The sequence below is a fragment of the Urocampus carinirostris genome, chromosome 3 (assembly GCF_059441175.1).
Source record: "Urocampus carinirostris isolate Australia breed hairy pipefish chromosome 3, RoL_Ucar_1.0, whole genome shotgun sequence".
NCBI lineage: Eukaryota > Metazoa > Chordata > Actinopteri > Syngnathiformes > Syngnathidae > Urocampus > Urocampus carinirostris.
Genome location: NC_142351.1, coordinates 2,036,057 through 2,048,564, shown reverse-complemented (window position 1 = coordinate 2,048,564; position 12,508 = coordinate 2,036,057). Strand labels below are relative to the sequence as shown.

General features: G+C 45.5%; 1 protein-coding gene across 1 annotated transcript in view; it reads right to left on the bottom strand.

Moving 5' to 3' along the window:
- Positions 1 to 12,508, bottom strand: part of LOC148368257 (uncharacterized) — a 541,253-nt gene that overhangs the window by 49,990 nt on the left and 478,755 nt on the right. The window lies entirely within an intron of this gene.

Sequence of the window (12,508 nt, the reverse complement as noted above, 5' to 3'; positions counted from 1 at the left end):
CGCACCGATGGCGAGTCAGCCTCCAAACGTTTTGAGGATAATCAAGATGCTAAATGGTAAATGGTCTGCATTTCATTAGCGCTTTTCAAGTCAATGAAGAGCTCCCAAAGTGCTTTACAATGTGCTTCACACTTACCCACTCACACACACACTCACACACCGACAGGGAGTCAGCCTCCAAACGTTTTGAGGATAATCAAGATGTCAAATGGTAAGTGGTAAATGGTCTGCATTTCATTAGCGCTTTTCAAGTCAATGAAGAGCTCCCAAAGCGCTTTACAATGTGCTTCACACTTACCCATTCACACACACACTCACACACCAATAGGGAGTCAGTCATGCAAGGCGCCTACCTGCTAATCGGGGGAATTAGGGATTCAGGGTCTTGCCCGAGGACACTTCAACATATAACACGGAGGAGCCAGGAATCGAACCTGCGACCTCTCGATCCCAAGACGAGCGCTCCACCTCCTGAGAAAAAAATACAAAAGAATTTGGAAACGTACGTAAGAGTATAGGACGTGCATGGGACTAGGCGGACTGATCAGTACGAAAAAGTATCAAAAGTACGAAAACAAAATAACCTGAACAGGTGAAAAGTGTACTGAAAAGTTCTAAAATGTCAGGACTAGAACGGAGACAGGACCCACTTGCATTGAGTTTCTCACAAGTTTTATCGGAAGAAAGAGAAAGGGTTGCTGGACGCGGGAAGCAGGTCGCTCCGAACGCTGAAGTGGATCTTACGGGAGGAGCGATGGCGGTGTCGGGGACGGTAAAACGGGTCAATAGCCTGGGCAGGAGAGCAAAAATGTGGTCGGGGTCAGAAACGAGTCGTAAGCCAGGAAAGGAGAGTAGACGTTATCGGGGACAAAAAGAGGTCGAAAGCGGGGACAGGAGAGCAGACGTGGTAAGGATCAAAAACAGGTCGAAGCCGGGGAACAGATGGGAAAAAATGGCACAGGAAGGAGTCAGGGTCGAAAAAGGCATGCCTAGTGTTAACTGAGGTTCGCAGACTGACTAACAAAAGGAGACGTTGAAGTCGGAAACTATACAAAGAGTACTAAGTCATATGAAAAAGTACCAAAAGTATGTCAAAGAACTAACCAGTATGAAAATATACAAAAACTTTTGAAATGTATGAAATCAATTTCAAGGAAAAAACATCGTTGAAGGTATTTAAAATAATTGCAAATGATGAAAATATACATAAAGTACTATTTGATATGAAAATGTATTGAAGTATTAAAACATAAAGTATTCAAAAGTACTGAAAATTATTGAAATGTGCAGAAGTGAAGATTATGAAAAGGTACTGAAACTGTCACGGTTGCCATGGCGCCCAATTGGCCCCGCCCGTGTGGCGCCAGCGGCAGCTCATTGACAGATTGGCTTTCCTTCTATTAAAGCTCAGTGCTCTCACTCTTACTGTCAGTCCGTCAACGAACCTCTGCCCCGCTAAACGTGAGTTTTGACTCCGTCCTGTTTCCTGTTGGTGTTGTTCCTGGTTATTTTGTCCTGTTAACCTTCGATATCCTGTTTTGATATCAATCCTGTCTGTCCCGTTGTTTGATAACGGTTTTCAGTTTCGTTCCTGTCTAGTCTGTCCTGTTGATTTTCGATATCCTGTTTTGATATCATTCCTGTCTGCCCCGTCCGATCCGTATCGACCCCATCTATCCAATATCAACTCGAGCAATTGGTATCGATCTCGGCGGTTTCCTGCTTCCTGTCTTTCCAAGCCAGACTGCTGCCTGCCATGACTCCCCATTTCCCGTAGAATAAAAGGCTTATGTGAGAAACATCACGCATTTGGGTCCTGATCCTGTTCCGGTTCATGACAGAAACGTAATAATGAGTATATATAAAAAAACGACATATTAAAAAGTATGAAAATATACAAAGAACACGAAGTCATATGAAAAAGTACCAAAAAGTATGACAAAGTACTATATGGTATGAAAAACAACAGAAAGGTATGAAAACATACAGAAAGTACTGAAAAGTCTCAACCAATTTTAAGATAATATAAAATTATTAAAGGTATAAAAATAACTGAAAAGTATACAAAAGTAGTGTATAATATGAAAACATACTGAAAAGTACCAAACAACCCGTGATGTCAAAAAGTGAAAAATGTACTATAACGTAGGAAAACGTTCTAAAAGTAGTAAAACATTGGAAAAAGTAGGAAAATAAAGTACTTAATTGTATAAACAAAGAAAAGAGAAAAAAGGAGACAAGAAGACAAAAAAAGACAAAAATCAAAAGAGAAAAAGAAAAGTACAATGACAAAAAAAAGGAAAGAAAAAAAAACAAGGACGAAAAAGGGAAGCAAAAATCCCAAAATACAGAAAAATAGAAACACATGTTTGATTAAAAATGACATTGATAATATTTGATAAAAATCTCCACAAAGGGTCACTGGGGACAAGACCGCAATGTGCTGGGAGAATTCCCGTGGTGTGTCCTGGGAACGGCCCATACGGGAACAGGTGAATGCGGCGCCACCATTTTTTTTCTTTTCTTCTTCTTTTTTTTTGTCCGTTGCACATGTCACACTTTCCCACCAAAATAATGGCGGAAAAACTGCAGCTGGCAACACTTTTCTTCACATGTCCACAATTGGAGACATTCAATCATACATGGGACAATCGCATATATCTATATATACATATATCTTGTTTAAATCCACTGTCCCCCTTGGTTATATGCTAGTACTTTCTCACACGTGTCTGCATGGGAATTGTATATAATTGTAAAAGTAAAGCTTTTTTCAAGTAAAATGACATTTCTTGGTTATTCTTCTCATATTTTATCCATTTTTTTACTATACTCTTTCTGTAGTTTGTGTTGCAAGATAAAAAAAAAAGACATATATACAAAACATCTACTGAGCAGATATGTTATTATGTGGAGGACCCAAACGCAGGAAGCAGGAACTACAGCTAGGTGCTAAAAATAGATGGTGTTTAAAGACATAAACAAAGAAACAAGAAGAAAACTGTCCTAAACAAAAAGACAAAGAACAAAGCGCAGATGCCCAGATGGACTGGAAAAAAAGGGATGGTGACCCTGACTGTGGTAAATGAAAATGGCGCAGTCCAAAATATCCTTATGAAGGGTCGGTTCAATTTAGGACAGGTTTTTGTGCGTGTGCAATCGTGACACTTTATTATGATTTCGAAATCTTCGTTCGGTTTGGAAATTTCAGAATTTCGGTTCGTTTGGCGATTTGCATGCCATTCAGAAGCCCGCGTCGAATAACTTCCTGCTTCCGGACATTCCCGAGCCTTATAAGGTCGGGCATTTGCATATCATTTTCCAAAGTAGACGCATCGAAAACACAAGAAAAATGGAGACGTGGTCAGGAATCAAGGCAAAGAAGAAAGATTCAAAAGAAGCTAACAAAATGGATGACGCTACAAAACGTAAACGTATATTAAAAGCATCGGTAAGAGGAGTTCTCGTGGCTTGTAGCAGATGCACCGAAAACACATGAAAAATTGAGAAATGGTTAGGAATCAAGCCAAAACCTCAGCCCCAGAGGAAATATTCAAAAGAAGCTCACACAATTGATGACGCTCCAAAACGTAAATGTACATCAAAAGCATAGTGGAAAGAAGAGTTCTTGTGGCTTGTAGCAAATGACACAACACAAACACAAGGAAAATGGAGAAGTGGTTAGGAATCAAGGCAAAGAAGAAAGACTCAAAAGAAGCTAACAAAATGGATGACGCTACAAAACGTGAACATACATTAAAAGCATCGGTAAGAGGAGTTCACGTGGCTTGTAGCAGACGCACTGAAAACACATGAAAAATTGAGAAATGGTTAGGAATCAAGCCAAAACCTCAGCCCCAGAGGAAATATTCAAAAGAAGCTCACAAAATTGATGACGCTCCAAAACGTAAACGTACATCAAAAGCATGGTGGAAAGAAGAGTTCTTGTGGCTTGCAGCGGACGACGCAACACAAACACAAGAAAAATGGAGAAGTGGTTAGGAATCAAGGCAAAGAAGAAAGATTCAAAAGAAGCTCACAAAATGGATGACGCTACAAAACGTAAACGTACATTAAAAGCACGGTGGGGAGAGTCAATACAGGTACATACTGATGGCAGTTGAAAAACATGCAATGAAAGTAGATTTCGAATAAACTTCATTTTAAAGTGTTGTTCTGTTATATATTCTCACGATCAATCCTTAATACTTTGCAACAAGTTTTTTTTTTGGGATGAGTCGTCTTATCGCGTTTCGAGAGTTGTAAGTGTTGGAAGCGTTGTCTGCCCTGGTGTCCGGTTTCAGACACTGCTTATGCGCGATAAGATCACAGTACCAGAAAACAACGTCGAAGCATTACTGGCCGAGTACAGAACGACACGTAAGTAAACACAAGCAGCGAATACTTCATTAGCAACTTAAGGAAAAATAGGATTTTCAAAGTAAAGACACCGCACGCAATATGAAGAGTAACACGTTTTCATCCCGGAGATCGCTCGTCCCAGTCAAAAGTCTGTCCTTCGACGAGACACTCGAAAGATCTCCGCTCGGTCGGACAAAGACGAGGAGGAGAAGTGGGCGCGTAGAGGCCGCTGCTCCTTGAACCCCGAAAAGGGGAAGTTGCCCCTGCGCTTTGGTCCTCCCCTCCTCTTCAGATAGCCCTCCAAAAAGTTTGTCTTTTCCAGTCGGGCCCGAAGCCAGAAAAGGGGAAGCATTGTTTTCCGGGGCGCCATTGTGAGCGCAGCCTGTACTTTCTCTTGACCTGTGAACTTTTATTGTGGCGGGGTGCGCTCCTCCTCGGTTTAGCATAGGCAGCTGGGCCAATTTGGCAAAAGCCAAAAGAGGAGAGAGAGGGGGAGGCGGGGGTGAGTGTCCTTGTGAATGGGGACAATTTGGTCCTCTTGCCCTTCGCCAGATACAAACGACACATAGCGTCACACGCAGACACGTGTGAGAAAGTACTAGCACATAACCAAGGGGACAGGAAGCATGAGTGGATTTGAACCCCTCAATAAACAGAATATGCTGCAAGAATGTATCGATGCCCATCATCCATTTCCAGTTTTTTTACATAAAAGATAAAAACGCTTGTGAGGGATGCAAATCATATGTTTTTGTCACGACCAGAACAGGAGAAGGACCCAGATGCGTAACGTTTCTCATACAAGCTTTATTTTACGGGAATGGGGCGGTCGTGCACGTAAACACATACGCCAGTGAGGTGGGAGAGACGGGAGAATAGGCGTGGTCAGGATCAAAAACTGGTCAAACCGGGGGATAGACGGGTCGAAAAGGCTTGCCTAGTGCTAACTGAGGTTTGCAGACGGACTGACAACAGGGGATTGACAGGACTGGGTTTAAGTAGGGACAGAGTGAAAGAAGTGAGACAGAGAAGTCAGGCGCCGTAAAACAAGAAGCCAGAGGCAGACAAGATCAAAACCGGATACTAGGGCAAGATACCGGACAGGACGGAACAGACAGGATCGATACCGTATACTTGAGATACCGGACAGGACAGGACTGACAGGAACGAGACCGGATACTGGATACACAAACAAGATACCGGATACTGGGGACTGGAGCCAAATACGGGGCAGGACCGGACAGACAGGATCGATACCGGATACTGAAGATACCGGACAAGACAGGACAGACAGGATCTGGACCAGATACTGGATACACAAACAAGATACTGGAAACTGGCGACTGGAGCAAGATACGGGACAGAACGAAACAGACAGGCTCGATGCCAGATACTGGAGACTGGAGTCAAATAATGGACAGGACAAGACAGACGGGGTCGATACCAAAATACTAAAGACAGATAACGGACAGGACGAGACAGGCAGGATCGATACCTGAGACTGGAGACCGATACCAAACAGGAGGAGACAGACAGCATCAATACCGGGTACTGGAGATACCGGACAAGACCGGACAGACAGGATCGGGACCAGATACTGGATACACAAACAAGATACTGGAAACTGTGGACTGGAGCAAGATACGGGACAGGACGAAACAGACAGGCTCGATACCGGATACTGGAGACTGCAGCAGGATACCGGACAGGAGGAGACCGGCAGAATCGATGCCAGATACTGGAGACTGGAGTCAGATAATGGACAGGACAAGACAGACGGGGTCGATACCAAAATACTAAAGACAGATAACAGACAGTACGAGACAGGCAGGATCGATACCTGAGACTGGAGACCGATATCAAACAGGAGGAGACAGACAGGATCGATACCGGGTACTGGAGACTGGACTCAGATAATGGACAGGACGAGACAGGCGGGATCCATACTGGATACTAAAGACAGATAACAGGCCGAGACAGGCGGGATCGATACCTGAGACTGGAGACTGATATCAAACAGGACGAGATAGACGGGAACGATAACCGATACTGGAGGTTGTAGCAAGGTATCAGACAGGATCAATACCGGACAGAGTCAAAACACACGTCTTGCGGGTGCAGAAGTTGACGGTCTGACAAAGGGTGAGTGAGAGCAATTTGGCAGGGGCCAATTGGGAGCCATGGGAAACCGTGACAGTTTTTCTCCCTCGTTTTCTCCTTTCCTCCTCCCCTGGATCTTGTCTTACCCCTTTTCCTCTATTCTCTACTCTCGGTTTTTACCTTCCTTTAACTCCTCCTTTTCCCCCTGTCCTCTTGATTTCACCCTTTTTGCCTTCTCCCTGTTTCCCGCTTCCTATTTTCTTCTTTTCCTCTTTTCTCTGCATTTCCTTTCCCCTCCCTCTCTGGTCCCCAATCACCCTTCTATTCTATTCCCTTCAGCTTCCCCTAATCTTTTTTACCTTTTTTTTCCCACCCCTTCTTCTTACCCTCTTTTACCCATCATCCTTTTTCCCCCCTTTCATCCTCCCCTTGATGTTGTCTTTCCTACTTTCCCTCGACTCTTTCCTCCTCCTCTACCACCCTCCTTTCCCCATTTACTCCCCCTTTTCTTGTTTTCACTCTTTCCTGCTCTCTTTCTGCCTTCTCCCCCTTTTTCCTCCTCCATTTATTATTTCCCCCTTTCTGTCTTGTCCCCCTTTCTTCTTTCCCCTTCTGCTTTCCCTTCTACCCCTTTCCCCGTCTTTTTACCTGTTTTCCTCTCTTATTCCCCTTTTCCTCTATTTTTCATTTTCCATGGATTTAGCAAACTCTTTTTTAAAATATTGCAGAAAATCCACTTTTCAAATCTGACTTCCATTTATTCCTTCACAAAAACATCACAACCTGACCCATGTCGGACCCATGTGGGGGAGGCAGTTGTGCTCACAAAAGAGGAGAGTATTTGTTAACATATTCGGGATCGACGTAGCAAACAAGGAATAACAAAAACCAAAACGGAAACAGCAAAACTGGAAATGGAACAAGGTAGGGGGGACTACAAAACCAGGAACAAATAAACCAACTAACCTGACACGAAGGCGGTGCCATGATTACTAATGTGAATCACCTGTGCCCGATCCTTTAGCGCCAACTGCCTCGGACTCTGATTGGCTCCCTGTCCCTATTTAAACCCACTCCTATCAGTCCCCTTTTGTCAGTCCGTCTGCGAACCTCTGTTTTTACACGGCAAGCCTTTTTTTCGATCATGACTCCCGCCTATCCTGTTTTTGCTCCTGTTTGTCTCTGGCTACGACCCGTTTTGATTCCAACCACGTCTCCTCTCCCGTCCCAACTTATGATCGTTTTTCGTTCCCGACTACGTCTGCTCTCCCGTCCCGGCTTACGACTCGTTTCCGACCCTGACACCGCCATCGCTCACTACGAAAGATCCACTTCCGTGATCGGATCACAATCCGAGTACGAGAGCGATTAACTCCTGCCTGTCCTGTCCTGTTTTTGCTCCCATTTGTCTCTGGCTCCGACCCGTTTTGATTCCGACCACGTCTCCTCTCCCGTCCCGACGTACGATCCTTTTTCGTTCCCGACTACGTCTGCTCTCCCGTCCCGGCTTACGACTCGCTTCCAACCCTGACACCTCCATCGCTCACTACGAAAGATCCACTTCCGTGATCGGATCACAATCCGAGTACGAGAGCGATTAACTCCTGCCTGTCCTGTCCTGTTTTTGCTCCCATTTGTCCCTGGCTACGACCCGTTTTTGATCCCGACCACGTCTGCTCCCCCGTCACGACTTACGACCCCTTTTTGATTCCGACCACGTCTGCTCTCCTCTCCTGGCTTTCGACTTGTTTCGATCCCAACTACGTTTTTGCTCTCCTATCACGGCTACTCACCCGTTTCCGACCCTGACCACGTCTTGCTCTCCCAGTCCTGGTTACGACCAGTTTTCCACTCCTGACACCGCTATCGCTCGCTACGGAAGATCCTCTTCCGTGATCGGATCACAAACCGATTACGAGAGCGAGAACACCGGATCGTGGACGCAACCCTTCCTCGTTCCTTCAATAAAACTTATAGTAAACGTTACGCGTGTGGGTTCTGTTTCTGTTCTGGTCCTGACAGGAAATGGCAACCGAAACCAGGACGACAAAGACTAACAAAATGAAAAAAGACAATGACCCGACCACGTGTGGAGATCAAAATGTCCATTTTAAAGGGTGCAGCATATGTGATGTTCGGAAACACCCGTGCCCGGTTCTCTTTTTTCCATTCTGGAATGTATAGAAGGTAGATTTACACCTGGACACAAAGTCGAAAATGAATGAATACATGAAATGAAAACATCAAGTGTTTCCTAACAGGGAGGAAACAGAAGCTTTATCGACAAAAGATTGTGTCAATATTCTAGTAGGGGACCAAGGGGGCCAAGTAGAGGGCAAAGGGGATACTGTCACTAAAAGCGTGCTCTCAGACATTCTCGATATCGTTTTTTTTTTCACTAACCAAAAAATGAAAAATAATTTAGATAGAGCATCCATGCTATTTGTGGGGAGGGGAGCACAAGAGCTAAAGAGGCTTATATGAGCGTGCGGCGTTAATCCCCTTCCCTGACTTGAAGCTGAGAACCCCCATTCCCCTTCTTCCCAGGTGGGGGACCCTGAAACGGAGCCGCGTCGGGAGCAGCTGGCGAGAGAAACAGAATAAAGATTATTGGGAACCTTTCGGTTGGAAACGTCGCCTGTGCGGTCCGACGCCTTCGAGCGAAAAGATTGGACCGAGGCACTCGTCAAAAAGGTGGCTCAGTTTAAATCATGAGGGAGAAATTCAAGATTTATGACTGTCACTACAGAGTCCATTTTACTCACTGTTTCGGCCTAATGTCAGGAACCAGAACAGATACAGGACCCAAATGCGTGACGTTCTCACACAAGCCTTTATTCTACAGGAAATGGGGAGTCATGCACGTTAGGAAGCCGGTCTGGCGTGGAAAGACAGGAAGCCAGAGACAGACGAGATCGATAACAAATCAGGATAACGAAAGTAAACAGGAGAAACTAGACGGGAACAAGAACTGAAGTCACTAACAAACAGGACAAAACAGACGGAAACAAAACTGGAACCAGAAATTAAACAGTACAAAAATAAACGGGAATAATACCGGACTGGATATATCACAGGAAAACAGGACTGAGTCAGAACTCACGTCTTGTGGGGCAGAAGTTCGTTTGACGGGCTGACAACCGAAGCAAGAGAGCGCAGAGCTTCATATAGACAGAAAGTCAATCTCTCAACAAGCCGCAGCTGGCACCACACGGGCGGGGCCAATTGGGCACCATGGCAACCATGACACCAAAATGCTAACGGTAGCGTTGTAAAAACAGGCTGTCAGGACCAGAACGGAAACAGGACCCAATTGCGTTACGTTTCTCACAAGTTTTATTAAAAGGAAAGAAGAAGGGCTGCGCCCGCGATCCAGGCGTTCGCTAGGCGCGGGAAGCAAGTCGCTCTCGTGATCTAAACACGGAAGTGGATCTTCCGTGGCGAGCGATGGCGATGTCAAGGACGGAAAAACAGGTCGATAGCCGGGACAGTAGAGCAAAAACGTGGTCGGGGTCAGAAACAGGTCATAAGCTGGGACGGGAGAGCAGACGTGGTCGGGATCAAAACGGGAGATAAACGGGAGCAAAAACGGGACTGGTCAGAGTCAGGGTCGAAAAAGGCTTGCCTAGTATACACTGAGGTTCGCAGACGGACTGACAAAAGGGGACAGACAGGACTGGGTTCAAATAGTGACAGAGAGCCAATCAGAACCCGCGGTGGGTGGCACAGCTGAGTCACATCAGTAATCATGACAGTTAGCCCACTAGTAGAAAACTAGTTTTTTTTTATATACATTAAATTTTTCCATGTATTTATTGTTTTCTTCTCTCGAACAGGAGCATCTTTTGGTGGCAAAGTTGAATTTCTCTTTCTTCGATATGACGCGCTCGCTGAAAAAAACCAACATTTTCGGTTTTATGCATTTAAATCCAACTGCCTCAGACTCTGATTGGCTCCCTGTCCCTATTTAAACCCACTCCTATCTGCTCCCTGTTGTCAGTCCGTCTGGGAAGCTCAGATTACTCTAGGCAAGCCTTTTACGACCCCGACTCCCACCTGATTTTGCTCCCGTCTGTTCCCTGGCTTCGACCTGTTTTTTGATCCTGACCTTGTCTACTCTCCTCTCCTGGCTTTCGACTCGTTTTCCAACCCCGACCTTGCTGTTGCTCTCCTGTCCCAGCGACCGACCCGTATTTCCGTTTCCGACACCGCCATCGCTCGCCACGTAATCTCACTTCCGCGTTCAGAGCGACCTGCTTCCCGCGATCTGCGACCACCGGATGGTGGGTGCAACCCTTTCCTTTCTTCTAATAAAACTGAGAGAAACGTCACGCATGTGGGTTCTGTCTCCGCTCTGGTCCTGACAGATGCTGCTATTCTGTTTTTTGATGCTATCCTGCCTGCACTTTTATTGTCCATATTGTTTTTTTTACGGGTATTTGGGTTTTATCGATGTGTATTCTGGATATTTATCCTGTGAAGTTTTTTGTTTTCTTTTAATTCATGAATGCCATTAGCGCTTCAGGGTCTTGCCCAACAAAGTTTCCATAGTAGTATTTTTTAATAATAGTAGTTCTATTTTTGTAGTATTATTATTGTAGTACAGCACAGTGGCGCAGTGGTTGCACGTGTGCGGCACAGTTCTGAGGTCATAAGATGGAACCTCCTGTGTGGAGTTTGCATGTTCTCCCTGTGCTTGCGTGGGTTTTCTCCAAAAACATGCATGTCAGGTTGATTGGCTTAACCGAAATCTCCCTAGGTGTGAATGAGTGAGTGAATTGTCTGTCCCTGTGTGCCCTCTGATTGGCTGGCAACCAGTTCAGGGTGTCCCCTGCCCACTGCCTGATGCCGGGATGGGCTCCAGCACCCCGTGACCCTACTGAGGATAAGCGCTGCAGATAATAGATGGATGGACTATTGTAGTATATTTGGAGTATTTCATAGTAGAACTTTGATAGTATATTTGGAGTATTTTGTAGTGTTGGGTGGTGGGTATTAGGGCAGCATTTCCAGTGGTGTGTCTTGGGCGAGTACATCCTGGAGGCGCCCATCCCTCTCCAGGCCGACAAATGTTTCCACCCGGTCGTTTGTAGTATTTCCGTCGTAGTATATCCGTAGTAGTATTTTCAGTGTTATTTTTTACGGCCCCAGCTTACTCGGACCCTGGTTCCGACAGCCCCCGAGAAAAGTGATCCCGATACCCCGGCGGTAGAACGTCTGCCGAGATTGGATGAAAAAGGATAGGGGGGCGGGGCAGGAGATGGCCCCTCCCCCTTCACCCCCTTGGCATAAACGAGTGGAAGTTAAAGAGCTTCTAATGGGACGGGGATGGTGCCCTGTTGAACTCCCGTGACGCCCCCCCGCCCACACCATTGTGGAAGTGGCCGGCTCCGGCGGGGGCCCGACAATAGGCCGACCGCGGGGACAGATGGGGCCCTTTCGGAAGGGGGGGGGGGCACAAAAACAGTAGAGGTAGGGGGTGAAGCCGCGCAGGGGCCAAGTTCTATGAAAGGACGAGTGGGGGGGGACAGTCACCAAAATACAAATAAATTACGAGACGCGTCCTCTTGCAAACCTTTCGGGGTCTTAGTCAGGGATTGCGAACTTCTGGGCTTAGAGGGGCCACACTTGGTAGAAAAAGCCTCAATAAAAAAGAAAAAGAGAGAGAGAGAGAAAAAAACAACAAGAAAAGAAGAGAGGGAGATTGAAAGAGGATGGGAAAAACAAAGAGAGGGCAAGAGAAAGACAGAAAGGAAGACTGAAAGAAAGACAGAAAGACCAATAGAGAGAAAGGAAGATTGGAAAAAATAATGATTGAAATAAAGAAAGAAAACGACAGACAGACAGACAGAAAGAAAGAGGGCAAATGAAAGAGAAAGAATAAAAGAAAAAAAACAGAAAGAGAGACAAATGGATACAAAGAATGAGAGAAAGAGAGAAAGACTGAGGAAAAAGAGGAAAAAAAAAGAAATAGATAGAAAGCAATTGAGAGAGAGAGAGAGAGAGAGAGAGAGAGACAGAGAGAGAAACAACAAGAAAAGAAGAG